Here is a 19,430-nt window from a genome sequence, read left to right on the forward strand (position 1 = left end):
ATTGGTCTTCAACTGGTGGGACAGGTCCCTACTATTGGGTCACAGCTTGTCTAAGGTGGATGGCAACAACAGCAGAACTCATACCATGCAGATGGTAAAATTGAGAATTAGTACATAAATGCCTGTTTGCCTTAAAGGTGCGTCCCAGGTCAGGAATAGATTTGCTCTGTGTGATGGTGGAGCACACTTTTTGGTTCAAATGCTGCAAAATCTCCTGTTTAAATAACAGCCACCTAGCTTTTGAAAAAAGGGACGCAGGTGGGGCTGTGGGTTAAACCACAGAGCCTAGGGCTTGCTGATCAGAAGGTCGGCGGTTCGAATCCCCGCAACGGGGTGAGCTCCCGTTGCTCGGTCCCTGCTCCTGCCAACCTAGCAGTTCGAAAGTACGTCAAAGCACAGGTAGATAAATAGGTACCGCTTCGGCGGGAAGGTAAACGGCGTTTCCGTGCGCTGCTCTGGTTCGCCAGAAGCGGCTTAGTCATGCTGGCCACATGACCCGGAAGCTGCACGCTGCACGCTCGGCCAATAAAGCGAGATGAGCGCCACAACCCCAGAGTCGGCCACGACTGGACCTAATGGTCAGGGGTCCCTTTACCTTTACCTTTACCTAGCTTTTGAAATCTTCACAGACTCTCTTGTTTTCATTGGAAACACACCCAGAAATATATGAGAGGTCACCGTTGACCAGAGCCCGCCTCCTTCTGTTTCAAAGTGTTTCTCTGTCATCCATCCCTGCTGGGGTAGTTCTGAGGTTGCCTTTGGCAAGGCCTGTTAGCAAATACACAAACAGCCTTGACCAGAATGTTCACTTGCATGTCAAATGCCTCTGCAAAGCTTTCTCTCTTCGAGCAACTGTCAATCAGTCATTAACCAGGAGAGGTCATTTCCATCTCATGGTTCAACACAGCCACTCTCTAATGCCAGGGGGGATCCAGAATGAAAGAATAAATACCCCAGTTGATTCTGATATCTCTCTTTTTTAAAATAATATTTATTAAAGTTTTAAAGGTTACAAAAGAAAAAAAGAGAAAACACCAAATTAAGCAAAAAAACAAGACAATACATCACAATAAGTAAAAACAAACAAAAGAAAGAAAAAAAAGAAAACAGAAAAATACAAACAATTAAAAAAACAAATCAAACCTTCCCATAACTTATTTTTCATTTGCTTGTTTCCTTGACCTCCTCACACCTCCCTTTTTTGTATTCTAGTTCAGTTAGATATTTCAGCAAATCCTTTCCATCTTTGTTTTTATCCTAATAATTTATCATAATATATTGTAATTTTACATTCTCTTCTTTCACCAATTAACAATCCATTTTTACTTAGTCCTTTATAACATTTCTGCTAAAACCACATAACTTCATTCCAGCATCCTTCTAACATTCCTTAATTTTACAATGTTTCTGTAAGTAAACTTTAAATTTCTTCCAATCTTCTTCCACCGACTCTTCTCCCTGGTCTTTGATTCTGATATCTCAAGCATTAGTAGAGATTAGAATCCATGATCTACCCAAGACTTCTTGAAGAAGTGGGGACAGTCTGCTTTTTTAATTACTGGGTTCAAAGGGTGTTTAAGGCATATTTAGACAAAAAGCACTGGAATTGAAACAAGCTAGAGAGTAGACCAGTGAGTGGCTGGGGGGGGGGGGAGGAAGTTCTCAAGCAAATTCTCTGAGACTGAATCTACTTGAAAAAAATATCACATTGATTTTCAACTGAATTTTAAATTTTCCCATCATTAATAAATACGTACTGCGTTGTAATAGAGGTTCTAGAAAGATAGAATGAAAAATACTATATCAAGCTAGATAATGCTTCCCATTATTGTTTTTATGCTATATTGCTGATGGTTAAACATAGAATAAAATGTGTTTTATCAACAATAGAATATGGATTTAATTTATAAATGTTTCCTTCAGACTGGAGCACAACAGGGAGAAGGGAGAAATGTAAAGTATTGCACTTGGGCAAAAAAAATGAGAGGCACAAATACAAGATGGGTGACACCTGGCTTGAGAGCAGTACATGTGAAAAGGATCTAGAGTCTTGGTTGACCACAAACTTGACATGAGCCAACAGTGTGACGCGGCAGCTAAAAAAGCCAATGCAATTCTGGGCTTCATCAATAGGAGTATAGCATCTAGATCAAGGGAAGTAATAGTGCCACTGTATTCTGCTCTGGTCAGACCTCACCTGGAGTACTGTGTCCAGTTCTGGGCACCACAGTTCAAGAAGGACACTGACAAACTGGAACGTGTCCAGAGGAGGGCAACCAAAATGGTCAAAGGCCTGGAAACGATGCCTTATGAGGAACGGCTAAGGGAGCTGGGCATGTTTAGCCTGGAGAAGAGGAGGTTAAGGGGTGATATGATAGCCATGTTCAAATATATAAAAGGATGTCACCTAGAGGAGGGAGAAAGGTTGTTTTCTGCTGCTCCAGAGAAGCGGACACGGAGCAATGGCTCCAAACTACAAGAAAGAAGATTCCACCTAAACATTAGGAAGAACTTCCTGACAGTAAGAGCTGTTCGACAGTGGAATTTGCTGCCAAGGAGTGTGGTGGAGTCTCCTTCTTTGGAGGTCTTTAAGCAGAGGCTTGACAACCATATGTCAGGAGTGCTCTGATGGTGTTTCCTGCTTGGCAGGGGGTTGGACTCGATCGCCCTTGTGGTCTCTTCCAACTCTATGATTCTATGATGCTATGATTCTAAATACGGTATGTGGGTGTTGGCACAAGAGAGTCCCAGTCCTTTTTTGGGGGGAGGGGAACCTAAAAGACACAATAGTGTAGTGCCAATGTTATTACCCTCCTATGCCCTTTGACTCGTTTACAGAATCAGTCCAAATCAATTATCATTTTATTCCTTCTCTGTTGGAAAGCAATTAACTTTGCCCCAGAGGCATCTTGCGCTGGCCAAGTTGAGTTTGTTTGGATAACTTAAAGGAAAACGGGGATGTTAGAGAATTCCACCAGAAATGGAAGCAAGTGGTATACCTTCCCGCCCGAGTGGTACCTATTTATCTACTTGCACTTTGACGTGCTTTCGAACTGCTAGGTGGGCAGGAGCAGGGACAGAGCAACGGGAGCTCACCCCGTCATGGGGATTCGAACCACTGACCTTCAGACCAAGGCTTAGTGGTTTAGACCACAGTGCCACCCACGTCCCTTAGTTTTGGTCATAGTAAAATGGACAGCACAGGTTTCAGTGGAAGAATGCAAAGTAGCAGAACACAAAGGGTGTGATAAGCACAGGATGGGGTGGAAATTGCTGCCTCCTTAGAGCCCTAAGAGCACATTACTTGGAGATTTGTAGTCCAGTGTTAGCTGTTGCACCACCTGCTGCCAACCACCATGGCTGAAACCCCACTTGAGACACAATGCATGGCTCCCTGGGACTCATCAGGCTGTCAGAAATGGTTCCTGGCTGGCTCAGCAATCTCTCACAGCAGCAAGGGTTTCTCTATATTACATGTGCAATGGAGAAGAGGCATGTCACTTGGAGAATATTTCCCCCCTATAGGCACCCGGTGGGACGCGGGTGGCGCTGTGGGTTAAACCACAGAGCCTAGGACTTGCCAATCAGAAGGTCGGCGGTTCGAATCCCCGCGACGGAGTGAGCTCCCATTGCTCGGTCCCTGCTCCTGCCAACCTAGCAGTTCGAAAGCACGTCAAAGTGCAAGTAGATAAATTATAGGATAAAAATTGGGAAAGATGGAAAGGATTTGCTGAAATAGCTAACCGAACTAGAATACAAAAAAGGGAGGTGCGAGGAGGTCAAGGAAACAAGTAAATGAAAGATAAGTTTTGGGAAGGTTCGTTGTTTTTTTAAATTGTTTCTATTTTTCTGCTTTTATGTTTTTTATATTTTTTTTCCTTTCTATTCTCCTCTTTCTTTATTGTGAAGTGTTGTTAAGTTTTTGTTTAACTTGGAATTATCTCTTTCTCTTTTTGTAACATTTAAAACTTTAATAAGGGACGCAGGTGGCGCTGTGGGTAAAAGCCTCAGCGCCTAGGGCTTACCGATCGAAAGGTCGGCGGTTCGAATCCCTGCGGCGGGGTGCGCTCCCGTCGTTCAGTCCCAGCGCCTGCCAACCTAGCAGTTCGAAAGCACCCTCGGGTGCAAGTAGATAAATAGGGACCGCTTACTAGCGGGAATGTAAACGGCGTTTCCGTGTGCGGCTCTGGCTCTGGCTCTGGCCAGAGCAGCGATGTCACGCTGGCCACGTGACCCGGAAGTGTCTCCGGACAGCGCTGGCCCCTGGCCTCTTAAGTGAGATGGGCGCACAACCCCAGAGTCTGTCAAGACTGGCCCGTACGGGCAGGGGTACCTTTACCTTTACCTTTAAAACTTTAATAAATATTATTTTTTTAAAAAAAGAAAGAAAACAAGACGCATTCAACAGCAATGCACACATTTTTATTGTGCCACATCTTCTTCCCACCATGTGAAATGAAGATAATGCTCTGCTAGGATGATAATGATGAGATGACAAAAGCATCCAGTAACACACACAGACACATAGCTGTCAACTCTTCCCTTTTCTTGCGAGGAATCCTATTCGGTATAAGGGAATTTCCCTTTAAAAAAGGGAAACGTTGACAGCTATGGACAGACACAGGCTGCAGTCCTAACCTCAGAACTGACGATACTGGTACAACAACACATCCAAAGTCAACAGGGGACTGCACAACACACACATACATTTTCAGGCTGCTAATAATAATGAGACAAACCTAGACAGCATCTTAAAAAGCAGAGACATCACCTTGCCAACAAAGGTCTGTATAGTTCAAGCTCTGGTTTTCCAAGTAGTGATGTATGGAAGTGAGAGCTGGACCATAAAGAAGGCTGATCGCCGAAGAATTGATGCTTTTGAATTCTGGTGCTGGAGGAGACTCTTGAGAGTCCCATGGACTGCAAGAAGATCAAACCTCTCCATTCTGAAGGAAATCAGCCCTGAGTGCTCGCTGGAAGGACAGATCGTGAAGCTGAGGCTCCAATACTTTGGCCACCTCATGAGAAGAGAAGACTCCCTGGAAAAGACCCTGATGCTGGGAAAGATGGAGGGCACAAGGAGAAGGGGACAATGGAGGACAAGATGGTGGGACAGTGTTCTCGAAGCTACCAGCATGAGTCTGACCCAACTGCGGGAGGCAGTGGAAGAGAGGAGTGCCTGGCGTGCTCTGGTCCAGGGGGTCACGAAGAGGCGGACACGACTAAACAACAACAACAACAACAACAATTATTATTATTATTATGAGATTATGAGAAAACAACGGCAGAGAAATTGAGCTACGAATGCACACACGGGCTGCCATTCTAACCCTAACCCGTGCTAATAATGACACGTCGCTCCCTCTCTGAAATAAGTGAGCACGTGTTGGTGGCAGCCAAAAGGGCAGGAATCCCCCCCAAACCCAAGGCCAAGTCAGGCATGAGAAGGCTGCTATTGGATGAGGTGCGGCCGCCATTTTTGCACCCATCTCTGTCATACCCAACGAAGGGAAACTTGTTTTAAAGTTGGGGGTGTGTGGGGAAACCGCAAAAGGCACCCATGGGGCTGGGCAAGGCAGAAGGAGGGTAACAGGAAAGGTGCAGCCACCATTTTTGCACCTTTCTCCACGCACAGAGAGAGAAAAGAACAAACTGGCTGGCAGAATCCGAAACCAGGGAGAGGAGTTGATGGAAGAAGATTGGAAAATTTAAAGTTTATATATAGAAATACCGCAAAATTAATGAGTGATAGAAAAATGGTGGATTGATATTTTGGTGGATTTAGCAGAAATGTTATAAGGAGTTAAGCATATATAAGTATTTTAGTTTTAATGTTAAAATAAGGTTAAAAAAAATTTGGTGAAAGGAGGGAAAGTAAAGTTACATTATATTGAGATAAAATACAGAACAAAAATTGGAAAAGATGGAAAGGATTTGCTGAAATAGTTAATCGAATTAGAATACAAAAAAGGGAGGTGGGAGGAGGTCAAGGAAACAAGCAAATGAAAGATAAGTTGGGAAGATTAGTTGTGTTTTTTGTTTTTGTTTTTGTGTGTGTGTGTGTTTTCTTTTCGTTTTTTTTTTCTTATTGTGATGTTTTGTTTTTGTTTAATATGGTGTTATTACTTTTACTTTTGTTTTTTGTAACCCTTAAAAATCTTAATAAATATTATTTTTTTAAAAAAGAGAGAAAAGAACAAGCTGCCTGTCCTTTCTGAGGTGAATGGCTGCCCTAGATGGCCAGTCTCCATTTTGCTATGTATATGTGTGTAAAAGTGTGGGGGGGGGGGAGTCTGCCCAGGCCTGCCAGGGCATTCACAAGACCAGTTTGACGCAGGACAAGGCTTGTGATTGTGCTGATGCCTCAGGAGGGTTGTAGCGCATAAAACCAGAGCCCATCATGGGTGGCAAAGTATCTCCTCCCTCTTTGCCAGGCACAGGCAAACTCGGCCCTCCAGATGTTTTTGGGACTACAATTCCCATCATCCCTGACCACGGGTCCTGTTAGCTAGGGATGATGGGAGTTGTAGTCCCGAAACATCTGGAGGGCTGAGTTTGCCTATTGTAATAGGAATTTTATGGTCTTAGATATATGGCAATGTTCATAACCGCATGTACATAGATCAGCACAGGAAGACCGACCTGAAGCCATTTTATTCCTAAACTGAGCAAATGTTTTCTCTGCAAGGTCAAAACAGAAAAGCCTCCCCATTGTCTTTTCCTTCACAAATCCTGTCTTAAGGATATGTCTGTGTTTGAATAGAGTGTGAGCCTGTGACCTGGTCCAGGAACTAAGTATTTATCACTACAAAAGACTGGCCAGGCTACCCAGGAAATCCAATCAAGTAACCTGTCAGACACGAGATAAACAAGGACAAGAGAAAAACAATATTAAAATTTCTATTTTGGACCACCTTTTCTGTGATGTAGGTGTGATGTATCTGAGGGGTGGTCTTAGGTTACACCCCTTCTGTGCTGTATGTATGATGTTTCTGGGGGTGGTCTTGTAGCACCCTGCTTGTGGTTAACGCTTAGCTGGAATGAAATATTCAACGCAGCAATAGAGAAATTAAAATAGTAATTTATTTGTCAGACAAATAAATATGAGGCACAGTGGTATATGGTTACCAAGCTCTGGCCTGGCCTCCTGCCATTCTGGCCAGCACTTATATTTCCTTAATCCAGCCCCCTTGCTCCTCCTGTGGCTGCCTCTGTCCAATCAGCCTGGTTGAAATTCCTATTGGCTATTTGCTAGAGCCAATCACAAAAGATACACCCATTTCCTCTTGCCCTTTTATGGGAATCAAAAAAGCTATATATTCTTTTATCTATAAATGACAAATAAGTAGTAATATATCTTACATGTGTCTCAACAAGGAATCTTAATTACCAGCTCACCTCTTGCCCTCCTTGCCCTATTGCCTTCCAAAACAGATGATTAATCTTGAATTTTTATCTTAAGCATATGTCAAGGATTGAGTTCACATCAACATTGAGAGATCTCCTTCATTTGAAGGTTTCTAAACAAAAGGCCTGACAACCATATATCAGGAGTGCTCGATGGCGTCTCCTGTCTGGCAAGGGGCTTGGCTGGTGGCTGACTTAATTTCAGGATAGTTACAACTCTTACAACTATATGAAATAAGAATCTAGCATTTCTTAAATCCTTTGCATAATTATATTTAAGCTAATATATTTAATACATAAATAACCTTTTAAAAGGAAAAGAAATCTTAAAAGGATCTTAGTTTAAGAAAGAAACAGCTTTAGAAAAGACTTCCCAAAAATGTTCTGTTTCTGCCAGCCAGACCAGTTGCTTTTTCACTGCTCTTGACCTTTTTAACCTTAGGAAGAAGATATGGCTCATTTTACTATTTATCCACCCTTAATTTGTAGGGTCAGTGTAACCTTGGCTGTCAGCCTGTAATTCCCTTTTTACGACTTTGAGAATTGTTTTCTGCTATAAATCAGGGGGCCCCCTTGTCTAGGAGTAAAAACATTTTGCCAAGATTCTTAGGCAGCTGCTCTTCTGCCTGGCATAAAACATAAGCTTTGATAAAAATGCAGGCTTATGATTAGATGCCTCAGTCTTGATCTACAGGGTGGCAATTTCAAAAGTCTTTATAAGGCCTTGCACACCATTTTTCTGGGTCCTTTCCTGCATGTGAGGCAAGCACCCTGTTGCAACAGATCAATAAAGATCAAGCTTACTAGCTGCTTTGCTTCTCAATATTCTCTGGTTGGCCTCTGTTATTCTCTCCTACCAATAGGAAACCTATGTAAGGACTCTATATGGGCTCTTGGATACCCCATAAGGGAAAAAGGGCAATTTTTGTTTACAACACTATGCCTGCTCTTTGCGTTCCAGATCTGCAAAGGGTTTTACCTCAAGGTATGGGGCTCTGCATTTGTGCGATGCAATCACTGACGCCTGTGATTTTTCACAATAACTTTAAACTGGGTCTGGTTTTTGTGGATGTGTGTAGTGTAACCTCTGCATTTTGGGTGTCAGGTTGTGGTTTTTTGAGCTCCTTCCCCCAGAAACCTCCGGCTTGTCTGCCTCCATGCCCTCTTCCCTCAGACACTTGAGGGGTGAGACATCTGGTGAGGAACCAAATGGGTTGTTTCTGTGGAGAAATAAGACCCTTTTTTCTCTCCCCTCAGACCAGACAAGGGATGTGAGCAAACTGAGCAGAGGCAATGGAGCCGTCCTCTAGCAGAGGCGTTTTCCCGCCTTTTCCTTCTCCCGCCATGAAGAGGCTAAATTAACGCCAGGCTCAAAATGGCTGCCTTTAGGTACATGCCCCTTCCTTCCTTCCTTCCTTCCTTCCTTCCTTCCTTCCTTCCTTTCATGACGATTCAAAAGGTTCTCCTGCCCTCTTTCTCCCCCCTGGAGTAAGCCCTTCCCGATGGCCCTTCTAAACAGCTACCGTCTGAAATAAATTAATTACTACACACGCCTTGTTCTGAAATAAATTAATTACTGTATTTTTTGCTCTATAAGACTCACTTTTTCCCTCCTAAAAAGTAAGGGGAAATGTGTGTGCATCTTATGGAGCGAATGCAGGCTGCGCAGCTATCCCAGAAGCCAGAACAGCAAGAGGGATTGCTGCTTTCACTGCACAGAGATCCCTCTTGCTGTTCTGGCTTCTGAGATTCAGAATATTTTTTTTCTTGTTTTCCTCCTCCAAAAACTAGGTGCGTCTTGTGGTTTGGTGCGTCTTATAGAGCAAAAAATACAGTACTTCACATGCCTCACGAGTCCCTGAGGAATTTGGAAGGTCCCCTCTAGAGGATGGCTTGGAATTGCCTTGCTGGGTGAAACTGCAAGATGGCCTTGTCCCTTTTCCTTAGGCTTTTCTCTCAGCTATTGAAAAGGCAAAGCTGCCTCTCTTTTACCACAGCTTTATAATAATAATTTCGAAGTCATTGTCTTAAGGACCTCTCGAAATTCACTATACAGTGGTGCCTCGCAAGACGAAATGAATCCGTTCCGTGAGGCTCTTCGTATAGCGGTTTTTTCGTCTTGCGAAGCAAGCCCATTGACAGCTTAGCGGATTAGCGCTATTAGTGGTTTAGCGGCTTTTAGCGGATCAGCTGATAAGCGGCTTAGGGCTTAGGAAAAGGGTGGGAAAGGGGAAAAAAACCCGCAGGAACTCGCAAGACATTTTCATCTTGCGAAGCAAGCCCATAGGGAAATTCGTTTTGCGAAGCGCCTCCAAAACGGAAAACCCTTTCGTCTAGCGGGTTTCCCGTCTTGCGAGGCGTTCATCTTGCGGGGCACCACTGTATAGTGTTTAATTTTTTGCACAGTTTGCACATGAGGGTGGATATAACCCTCTGTGTTTTCTGCCTACGCCTTGACAGTTTAATATTAAATAAGAGTGTATTCTTTAAATGCAAACTATTTTTTCTTCTTTCCTTTCTTTGACAAATAGTCTCAAATTTTTAAAAATAGAATTGAGGAGAATTTCTAGATAACCCCCAAGCTTTCTAGTATTCCCTTTAAACAGTAGAAATATGGGGCTGGCGGGAGTTCTGCACTGGCTCCCATGGCATGGCAAGTTCCTGCCCATGTGCAGAGGTTTATATGGCTTCATCTAGCTGGAGAAGCTTCGTTTGCATATTTCTGGCTGCTGTTAAAACATTCAGGAGCCTTTTTAGCTAAATGCACCAATGTCCATTAGGCATATTCTTTCTCCTTTGACCACAGGGTGCATCCTGGCATCTTGGGTGATGTTGTCCCCATTTTCCACCTCTGCAGGCCACCCATTTGATCCGACCTTCTACCTCAGCCATGCCGCCTCCAATGTTATCTGCTCTGTGGTTTTTGGCCAGCGGTTTGAATACGAGGACAAACAGTTTGTCTTTTGACTTGATGCAACCGAGTAATCTTTGGCTGATGTTAAAACGTTCAGAAGTAAAAGGTAAAGGTAAAGGTACCCCTGCCCGTACGGGCCAGTCTTGACAGACTCTGGGGTTGTGCGCCCATCTCACTTAAGAGGCCAGGGGCCAGCGCTGTCCGGAGACACTTCCGGGTCACGTGGCCAGCGTGACATCGCTGCTCTGGCGAGCCAGAGCCGCACACGGAAACGCCGTTTACCTTCCCGCTGGTAAGCGGTCCCTATTTATCTACTTGCACCCGGAGGTGCTTTCGAACTGCTAGGTTGGCAGGCGCTGGGACCGAGCAGCGGGAGCGCAGCCCGCCGCAGGGATTCGAACCGCCGACCTTTCGATCGGCAAGCCCTAGGCGCTGAGGCTTTAACCCACAGCGCCACCTGCATTCAGAAGTAGCTTTGGCTAAATGCACAAGCGTCCATTCTTCCTCTTCCTCTTTCTCCTCCGATCCCAGGGGATGTCCTGGCACCTCAGGTGAGGATGGCTATAGGGCCTGATGGTGTCAGGTGCCAACCTGATCTGGCAGTTGTGGTTCTTACAGGGCCGGATTTAGGTTTGATGAGGAGCTACTGAAGGAAATGGGGCCTTTTATATGTCCAGCTGTCCTTTGTCAACAACAAATTGCCGCTGTTTTTTTGAGCTGAATATATGCTATATGGTAATTTATGGGCCTAACAGGTATCTAAAACCATTTGCACATGTTGCCATGCAATCAGTCCATGCAGAATGTAGGCACCCTATATATATAGAAAGCCACTTCCGCCCTGCAGAGGAGGGGGGATTGCGGGCGTCACGGCCCCACCACAAGCACGGAGGCTGGAGCCAAGCCCCCATGCGACTGGGGCAATCACCGGCCGCGTCACCCCCTGGCTGACCAATCGGCTGGCTCTGGGGGAGTGGCCTGCCCTATTTAAACCAGGACGTGGCCAGGGATCTCCCTCTTTGCCGCCCGTCAACTGTTCCCTCTTATCCCACCCTCCCACCCTTTAAGGTTTTCGTTCCTTGACCTTGCTATGGACCTTGGTTGGTCGCTGTTGAGGGGCCTGGTAGGAATTTTTCCACTTGGCAAATTGGCACCAGCCACATGGTTTTCGCCTACCTCGTAGCAAATCGTCACAACTTTCTTGGTATTGGCGGTTAAGCATTGGTATTGCTCTGTAGATGGAAGAGGGGAGGTAGCGCCCTCACCTGAGCTGTATATGGAAGGGTAGTCCTATAAAGGATTCCGGGGGGCGTGGCCCTGTCTGAAGCCTGGGGAGGTGAGGGCCTAAGGCACGCCCCCTAGTGGTGACCCTGGAGAAGAGGAGGTTAAGGGGTGATATGATAGCCATGTTCAAATATATAAAAGGATGTCACATAGAGGAGGGAGAAAGGTTGTTTTCTGCTGCTCCAGAGAAGCGGACACGGAGCAATGGCTCCAAACTACAAGAAAGAAGATTCCACCTAAACATTAGGAAGAACTTCCTGACAGTAAGAGCTGTTTGACAGTGGAATTTGCTGCCAAGGAGTGTGGTGGAGTCTCCTTCTTTGGAGGTCTTTAAGCAGAGGCTTGACAACCATATGTCAGGAGTGCTCTGATGGTGTTTCCTGCTTGGCAGGGGGTTGGACTCGATGGCCCTTGTGGTCTCTTCCAACTCTATGATTCTATGGGGGAGTTCCTAGTTGATGTGCATCAGCAGGACTCCCCCAACTGGTGGTTAACCCGTCAAGTGGAAGGGCTGAAGCCAGATATAGTCGGTTAGGAGCAATGCCTAAGCCAATACCACTCATCACCTGTAACCAATAAAGTTGTGGCCTTATTTAGCCCATTAACCTTAATAATTGTGTCACGTGTCTTTATTTCCACTGGGGGGGGGGCGGGAACTCACCACGCAAATGAGCAAACCAGTGATATTTTAGGGAGCAGCCTAGCAGGCAGGGCCCATGACTTACATCACAGGAGCCCACACAACACAAAACTGTTTCTGTATGTAGGTTTTATTTTATTTGTTTTTTATCTTACATTTTGGAAATGTACATCCGGTTTTTTCCCCTTTAAATTTTTTGGGAGCCCCCAAGAGAGTGGGGCCCTAAGCTGTAGCTTGTTTAGCTTATACATAAATCCTGCACTGGGTTTTCACTCCTGGTCTCCTCAGCAGCTTCTGCTTCTATTCCAATATCCATTTCCGGTGGAGCTGAGGATTCAGGTGCCCATTCCTGACCCAGCTACAGAGGTGCTTCATCCCTCCCCCCCCCAGTTAATGGAGGGAGCAAACTGCAGGGACGGATCCTGGTGGCAGCTTGCAGTCTGTTTGCTTGGGGTGCTCATCTCTGCCAGGTGGTTACCAGGATGGGGGTGGTGGCCTGGAGCATTGGTTGAGACCTACAGTCTTCATCTTTGGGTGCCCAAGGCTGATCCATACAGGCTATTCCTTGGTGGAGGCCTATGGGACTAGACAGGGCTGGAGATAAAAAGCTCTGGCTGACTCAAAGGGGCTTTTCTGGCATGGTTGTCGACGCTTTGTTTCCCACAAGGCGGGTATCTACCAACAAAATGCACAGGGAAGTTGCTTTTGCTTTTGTTCTAAACAAGAAAATACCATACAGTTGTCAGCATCGCCCTTGAGCCAGTGTCACCAACTGGACTCATGCACTTCAACCCCGACTGGGCTAGGCGAGCTGGGTAGCACTTCCAGAGACCACCAGGTCAAAGTGCTGTGGACTCACGGCTTAGAGTTGTGAGCACCGGATTCACTTCCACAATACAGTCGTCGCACACAGCAGAGTATAGCAGAGTCTGGCAGTGTATACACGACTCGGAGAGCAGCTCTGTAGAATATCTTCTTTTATTCTATAACTACAACTATAATACAAAACTATATACAGAGCTAAATAGGTCTAAGCATAAATGAATGCTACACTGAGTGTCTGCAGCTGCTCTTAGAAGCAACCTTATCTCTACACACGATCTCTAACTCTCAGTCTCTCTCTCTCTCCGACACACTAACTGACTGACTGACTTGGTGCTGGAGCTGAATAAGTAGAAAGCAAAACACTGCTCCTCCTCTCTGGAGAATCAGCAGACTCGTCAGGAGATTCTTGGATATGGGAGGGGTGAAATCTCCTCAACAGTGGTACCTTGGGTTAAGAACTTAATTCGTTTCGGAAGTCCGTTCTTAACCTGATGTACCACTTTAGCTAATGGGGCCTCCCGCTGCTGCCGCGCCACCACCGCACAATTTCTGTTCTCATCCTGAAACAAAGTTCTTAACCCGAGGTACTATTTCTGGGTTAGCGGAGTCTGTAATCTGAAGCATCTGTAACCCGAGGTTTTGTTGTTGTTGTTTAGTCGTTTAGTCGTGTCCGACGCTTCGTGACCCCATGGACCAGAGAACGCCAGGCACTCCTGTCCTCCACTGCCCCCCGCAGCTTGGTCAGACTCATGCTGGTAACCTCGAAAACACTATCCAACCATCTCGTCCTCTGTCGCCCCCTTCTCCTTGTGCCCTCCATCTTTCCCAACATCAGGGTCTTTTCCAGGGAGTCTTCTCTTCTCATGAGGTGGCCAAAGTACTGGAGCCTCAGCTTCACAATCTGTCCTTCCAGTGAGCACTCAGGGCTGATTTCCACACTGTATTTTTCCATGTATAAGACTAGATTTTTTTTTTTCTTTTAAAATTATGTTAAAAATTGGGGGCATCTTATACACAGGTATAAGACGCCCCACATTTTCTTAATTTGGAGTCCCCCAAACAGGGGGCGTCTTATACATGGGGGGGGGTGTTATACACGGAAAATACGGTAAATCCTGGTGCTGCTCCACCGAGACTGACTCAGGAAGGATGGGATGAATAAGGAGTTGGGCTGTACCATGATTAAAATGCCACCTGCCATTTTAAGCAGTGTTCTAGACAGTTTGGCTGGTCCAATCTTGTCTTCACGTCAGATGCTTTGAGGACATCTGGGACTCGGCTACATTAGTCCAAAAAAAGCAACCCGCCCCCAACACTTTGAATGTGTTAAAAACATGCAACACCAGATGGCGCCAGAGAGCAAACAAAAAAATTCTATGCAATTTTTTTACATAATATTTTTTCCCTTTTGTTATAATTATTTAATTTCTGACTTATTTGTAGCATCATGTTTTCTCCCCTGTGTATAGATCCACCACTCTTCTACTTGGGTTTGTTGTTGTTGTTGTTTTTTAGTTGTTTGGTCAAATTCATGCTCATAGCTTCGATAACACTGTCCAACCATCTCGTCCTCTGTCGTCCCCTTCTCCTTGTGCCCTCAATCTTTCCCAGGATCAGGGTCTTTTCCAGGGAGTCTTCTCTTCTCATGAGGTGGCCAAAGTCTTGGAGCCTCAGCTTCACGATCTGTCCTTCCAGTGAGCACTCAGAGCTGATTTCCTTCAGAATGGAGAGATTTGATCTTCTTGCAGTCCATGGGACTCTCAAGAGTCTCCTCCAGCACCATAAATCAAAAGCATCCATTCTTCGGCGATCAGCCTTCTTTATGGTCCAGCTTTCACGTTCATACATCACTACTGGGAAAACCAGAGCTTTAACTATACGGGCCGTTGTTGGCAAGGTGATGTCTCTGCTTTTTAAGATGCTATCTAGGTTCCTGGAGCAGGAACTGGCAAGCCACTCCAGTATCCCTGCCAAGAAAATTCCATGGACAAAGACAACCAGGATTAGTGGAAGGTAATTTGCTACTCTAAATCTCATACTGATTTCTTCCCACCCAGAGGAATCTTCCATTTGTCCCTTTCTCTTCTCATTCCTCTCCCTCTCTTGTTCAGGGAATTGAAGTCTTCCTTGCACTGAGATCCGTGCTGAGAGACCCCAAACATTTTGCAAAATCAGAAAGATTTGACCCTTCGCACTTCCTGGATGAGAACGAGCAGTTCAAGAAGAATGAGGCCTTTATGCCATTCTCTTTTGGTGAGTCCATTTGTGTGTGTGTGTTTACAGCAAATAATAGCTCAACATGGGACTCACCCCCACTTCCACTTGTGTGCCAAGGCCCTGTGGCTACATTACAGCCTAAGTGATAAATAACCAGACAAGACAACAAAAACACTTCCGAACTCGAGAGGATTATTTTCTTGCAGGAGATGCAGCCAATCGGCTGTCCTGGGGGGGCGTGGCTTGCACGATATCACACTGGCACGGCCAGGGATCTTTTGCTGCCTCAGCTCATCGGGTTTCCCACCCTCCCACCCTTTAGGTTTTACTTTTGACCTTGCTATGGACCTCGGTTGGTCGCCATTAAGGGGCCTGGTAGGATTTTTTTTGCACTTGGCAAATTGGCACCAGCCTCTTGGTTTTTTGCCTACCTCGTAGCAAATCGCCACAACTTCCTCAGCATTGGCGGTTAGGCATTGGTAGGGGTATTGTCATGTAGATGAAGGGGGGGAAGGAAGCGCCATCACTTTCCCCAAATCGAAGGGTAGTCCGGTAAAGCAGTGTTTCCCAACCTTGGGCCTCCAGCTGTTTTTGGACTACAACTCCCATCATCCCTCGCTAGCAAGACCAGTGATCAAGGATGATGGGAATTGTAGTCCAAAAAACAGCTGGAGGCCCAAGGTTGGGGAACACTGCAGTAAAGGATTCCGGGGGGCGTGGCCCCATCAAAAGCCTATGGAGGTGAAGGCCTAAGGCACGCCCTCAATCGGTGACCCCGGTGGGGGGGGGGTTCCTAGTTGATGTGTATCAGCAGGACTCCCCCTACTGGTGGTTAACCCTTGCCGGTCTTCAAGCAATCGGGCTGAAGACAGATAGTCGGTTAGGACCAATACCTAAGCCAATACCGCTCATTCCTGTAACCAATAAAGTTGTGGCCATTTTTTGCCCATTAACCTAAATATTTGTGCCATGTGTCTTTATTTCCACCGGGGGGGGGGGACTCACCACGCAACATAAATTGGCTTCAAATCGGCCACAACTTTATTAATTACAACTGTGAATAGTTTGGCATAGGCATTGGGTGTAGCCCAATTTTCCACTCCAGACCGTTTGCTGGGAGTGCATCTAAGGGTAAATCACATCTGGGGTGTGTGGGTGTGGTATGACCTACATCAAATAGGGGTACCCCATGGAGTACTATGACCCTATTCCCTGCCTGGGCATCCAGACAGAAGCAACTCCTTGCATATCCCTTTAACAGGATACCCATAACCAAGGAGGGGCAGGCAGAGGCTACAACCTCCCCTCCAGCCAAGACCAAGGCTTACCACATGCCTAACCTTACAAAGTTGTGACTATTGCTACGAGGAAGGCAAAAACCGCAAAACTGGAGTCAATTTGCCAAGTGGAAAAATTCTGGCCTGGTTCTGAATATGGCAGCCAATAAAGTCCATAGCAAGGTCTAACATGAAGGCAAAAAACACATGAATAATGGAGGCAGAGTAGGAGATCCATTGAAGAACTGGGGGGTAAGCCTTCGCAGACCTCTGTTTATCCCCCTGGGAGTGGAGCCAAGTGATGCCTTTTGGCTGAGCCTAAACCTGCCTGCCATTGGCTGATTTGCAAGCAGGCTGCAATCTGACCCCAGGCCAGTGCCAGATCGTGGACATGACCGGGGCCGCAACATCGCCTGACCATTAAAGGTAAGCAGACTTGTGTTGTGCCTAGAAAGCAGAGGTCTGAGTGATTTTGTGATGGCCTGGGAATCTGATTCAGAGGCTGAACCTGAGGATTCCCAGCCTGCACAGGAGTCCCCGCCTCCAGGGCCGGCTGAGCCGGGGCTGGGGCTTGAACCTGAAGGGTCCTCACCTGTGCCGGATCCTCAGGCGCAGACACTAGCTGAATCCGCTCTGGCTCCAGAGGTGATCATGGACCCATTGCCTGCAGGTGCTCCACACTCAGCCCCGTCAGAGGAAGCTGAGGTTGCCTCTGGGTCCGGTAACCCTCCAGCCTCTCCTGAGCTGCAGAGGCTCAGGGCAGAGAGGCGGAGGGAACTAAGTTCCCGCAGGAGGAGTGCTCACCTCCAGGCCAGGAGAGGTGAGTCACCTGTGGACCGGGGCCGCCCTATGCCTCGGGGCAGATAAAAGCCGGCCAGCCCAGTCCCAGGTTGCGGGAGCAACATTGTTGGAAACCTGTTTCTGCCAGCACCCAGGCCTGCTCCTCCAGAGTTCCTGACCACGCCCGGCTCCTTGCCTTGGACCCCACTTCGCCCTTGACGGACAGCCTCCAGACCCTCTACCCAGGACCAGACTCGGGCCACGCCGCACAGTAACCCCCTTGGGACCAGCACAGATATCGCCCTTGTCCTGCTCCATTCCAAGAGGACATAATAAGAAAAATAAGAACAATAATTTTATTATTTGTATTCTGCCCACCTGGCTGGGTTGCCTCAGCCACTCTGGACAGCTCCCAAGAGAAACCCGCTGTTTAGCAATAGACAATCCAGGGGAAACCCACATTGCTGTTTGTTCTGATTGAGTGCTAAAGAGTAGTTTCCCCTGGAAACAGGAAGAAGTTAAGAATTAGCCAGAAAGTGTTGCTGCTGCAGATGTACCCCCAATTTACCCTGTCTGTCCAAACGTCATCTTTTTTGCCTACCGCAGAGAAATCTCTTTGCCAGCCATGCACACCAAAATACCAACGGTCTTGTTGTATCCAGGGGCCTTGGCCCAAGCACACCCAAGCAGGCTATAACAGTACCCTGAAAGCCCATCTTGGCATTCTTCCTGTTTCCTAAAGGTAAAGGTAAAGGGACCCCTGAATGTTAGGTCCAGTCGCGGACGACTCTTGCGGCGCTCATCTCGCTTTACTGGCCAAGGGAGCCGGCATACAGCTTCCGGGTCATGTGGCCAGTATGACTGAGCCGCTTCTGGCGAACCAGAGCAGCGCACAGAAACACCGTTTACCTTCCTGCCAGAGCAGTACAGTGGTGCCTCGCAAGACGAAATTAATCCCTTCCGTGAGGCTCTTCGTATAGCGGTTTTTTCGTCTTGCGAAGCAAGCCCATTGACAGCTTAGCGGATTAGCGCTATTAGCGGTCTAGCGGCTTTTAGCGATCAGCTGTTAAGCGGCTTATCAGCGGATCAGCTGATAAGTGGCTTAGCGGCTTAGGAAAAGGGGGGGGAAGGGGAAAAAACCTGCAGGAACTCGCAAGACATTTTCGTCTTGCGAAGCAAGCCCATAGGGAAATTCATTTTGCGAAGCGCCTCCAAAACGGAAACCCCTTTCGTCTAGTGGGTTTTCTGTCTTGCGAGGCGTTCGTCTTGCGGGGCACCACTGTACCTATTTATCTACTTGCACTATGATGTGCTTTCGAACTGCTAGGTTGGCAGGAGCTGGGACCAAGCAATGAGAGCTCACCCCGTTGTGGGGGTTCGAACCTCCGACCTTCTAATCAGCAAGTACTAGGCTCTGTGGTTTAACCCACAGCCCCAGTCGCGTCCTTCTGTTTCCTAGGGAAACACTATTGTTTGTGGGAGCGGCTGGCCTGGATGCAACACTTCCTTTTCATCACCAACATCCTGCAGAGCTTCCACTTCAAATCTCCCATTCTGTCTGAAGAGATCAACATCTCTCCCATGCTGGTTGGTTTTATCACCATCCCACATATTCATAACATGTGCTCCGTTCCTCTCTGAAGGATGAAAGAATCTGTATAAATCTGTATTTGCTCGATTCTTCCTCTCTTTTGGTACTAAGATAATTTTTGACTCTTTCCAACTTGGAATTTCTTTTTGTGAAAGATAATAAAACAGCTCCTTCAAAAATGGGACTAGTTCTTCCTGGAATACTTAATTAAAATCCAAAGCCCTCCATGCCTGGAAACTCATTCTTCTTAGCTTTCTGGATATTGTGATGGCCTGGGAATCTGATTCAGAAGCTGAACCTGAAGAATCCCAGCCTGCACAGGAATCCTCGCCTCCATGGCCGGCTGAGCCAGGGCAGGGGCTTGAATCTGAAGGGCCCGCACCTGTGCCGGATCCTCAGGAGCAGACACCAGATGCATCCACTCTGGCTCCGGAGGTGATGGAGGACCCATTGCCCTCAGGTCCTCCACTTTCAGCCCCGTCAGAGGAAGCTGAG

This window comes from Podarcis cretensis (genome assembly GCF_951804945.1).
Source record: "Podarcis cretensis genome assembly, chromosome: 8".
NCBI lineage: Eukaryota > Metazoa > Chordata > Lepidosauria > Squamata > Lacertidae > Podarcis > Podarcis cretensis.